The sequence below is a fragment of the Schistocerca piceifrons genome, unplaced genomic scaffold (assembly GCF_021461385.2).
Source record: "Schistocerca piceifrons isolate TAMUIC-IGC-003096 unplaced genomic scaffold, iqSchPice1.1 HiC_scaffold_968, whole genome shotgun sequence".
NCBI classification, from domain to species: Eukaryota; Metazoa; Arthropoda; class Insecta; order Orthoptera; family Acrididae; genus Schistocerca; species Schistocerca piceifrons.
The window spans coordinates 285,001-287,500 of record NW_025729243.1 but is presented as its reverse complement, the minus strand read 5'-3'; positions in this window follow the sequence as shown (position 1 = coordinate 287,500).

The following is a 2,500-nucleotide window of genomic DNA, read 5'->3' as shown; positions in this document are numbered from 1 at the left end:
TTTCGGTGCGACCACCCGTGCTCCCAACTGAGCTTGCCGCTGCCGACAGAGGCCCGGGAGCGTGCTGTCGTGGCATTGCCGGCGGGAGACAACACGCGCCACCTACGGTGACCGGCAGCTCCAACGCCAGCGCCACAGAAGGACAAAAGCCCCACTTGGGTGCCGAAGCGAACTCTCCCAGCACAGCGCACGCGCCAACACATCCGCACAGCTGCGATACAAACCACCAGCGAGAACCGCTGGGGCGACCGAGCAGCAGACGGCGTCGCGGCGCCGAGCGCCGGGCGGCAGCGCATCCTCAACGCACACAGTCCTCAATCGGACCAGCACACTGAAGATGTCCACCGCGCTTCGCACCGGGCCCGCGAGGACCTACTTTGGCCGCACGGCGCCGCGCGCAGGGTGCGCCGGCGCGCAGCTGCGACGCCTGCCGCGTCCGTCGGCCGGCGCGCCTGCCACTGGCCGCCCCCACCAGCCGGCTGTAGCGCGTGCGCCCACGCACCGCGCGGCCAGCACGCCGGGAGGCGCCCCCTCACCGGCCGGGGACGGTCCCACCCAGCCACCGCCGCGTATCGCTTCACACCCAGATGCCGTTCAGTTTCGTCGGCATGGTGGGTATCGCTGGAACAACCGGTTAGTACCTCAACCTATCGTCGCCATCACCGATTCACCCCTAGCGAGAACAACCGCACCACAACAGGTTACCATTTGTTCATTTGCGTAACTTCACCAGAAAACGCAGGCGTCCATCGCCATTTGCAACTTCCACGATTATTGCATGCCTGTGTCAGGTGTCACGCCACACTACGTCTGCCCACATACACGCAACAAAATGTGCACGCCTAGACAATACGTGGAAGGTGGCCCCCGTACGTATGCGATGTCCATTGCTCGAACGACTGTCAACCGGCCTCTGTAGCATGTCGCAGATATGGAACGCGGTGCACCATGCCATCACGGTGTGTGAGGAGAGACGACTAGGTCCGAATACATCAACAGACAGCTCATGCTGATCGCCATCCACGGCGTCCGTTCCTCCCACACGTCTCTATGGCGTACCACACTGCAATCCAGCTCTCATAGGGAGACGACACGTAGCTGCGTGCACAATATTTGCACTGTATGGTCCGCCGTTTTTGGGCGCAGTCGTTGTACGGTCACACATGTGCCACGATGTATCATTCAGTACATAAGGACGAATGTGCAGTACAGATTGTGGTTTACGCGTACGACATTAGCGGACAGTTGACACAGGCCGCACCACAACGTAGCCTGAGTACGTCGCATGCGGAGGGCATTGAACATGCAAAGTTCTCACCAACCAGCTTGCGAAGGCAGGGGGCAAGGTGGGGACGTGGGGAGGGGCGGCATGTACGTCCTGCTGCCATCCACATTACAGTGTACAGCAGGAGCATGTGGAAAGTGAGCAAGACTTGCAAGGTGTTTAACATGAAGCGATACACAGGGGAGCGGGGAGTGCGAGTAGCGAACTATATTGCGAGGGTTGCGGGTGGGCAACACTACACTAATTGAACGAGTCGTATAACAATTACAGAGCAGGTTTAGGCGACAACGTGGGTTACGTTAGGCGACAACGTGGGTTAGGTTAAGGCACGACGTGGGTTAGGTTAAGGCACGACATGGGTTAGGTTAAGGCACGACATGGGTTAGGTTAAGGCACGACATGGGTTAGGTTAAGGCACAACATGGGTTAGGTTAAGGCACAACATGGGTTAGGTTAAGGCACAACATGGGTTAGGTTAAGGCACAACATGGGTTAGGTTAAGGCACAACATGGGTTAGGTTAAGGCACAACATGGGTTAGGTTAAGGCACAACATGGGTTAGGTTAAGGCACAACATGGGTTAGGTTAAGGCACAACATGGGTTAGGTTAAGGCACAACATGGGTTAGGTTAAGGCACAACATGGGTTAGGTTAAGGCACAACATGGGTTAGGTTAAGGCACAACATAGGTTAGGTTAAGGCACAACATAGGTTAGGTTAAGGCACAACATGGGTTAGGTTAAGGCACAACATGGGTTAGGTTAAGGCACAACATGGGTTAGGTTAAGGCACAACATGGGTTAGGTTAAGGCACAACATGGGTTAGGTTAAGGCACAACATGGGTTAGGTTAAGGCACAACATGGGTTAGGTTAAGGCACAACATGGGTTAGGTTAAGGCACAACATGGGTTAGGTTAAGGCACAACATGGGTTAGGTTAAGGCACAACATGGGTTAGGTTAAGGCACAACATGGGTTAGGTTAAGGCACAACATGGGTTAGGTTAAGGCACAACATGGGTTAGGTTAAGGCACAACATGGGTTAGGTTAAGGCACAACATGGGTTAGGTTAAGGCACAACATGGGTTAGGTTAAGGCACAACATGGGTTAGGTTAAGGCACAACATGGGTTAGGTTAAGGCACAACATGGGTTAGGTTAAGGCACAACATGGGTTAGGTTAAGGCACAACATGGGTTAGGTTAAGGCACAACAT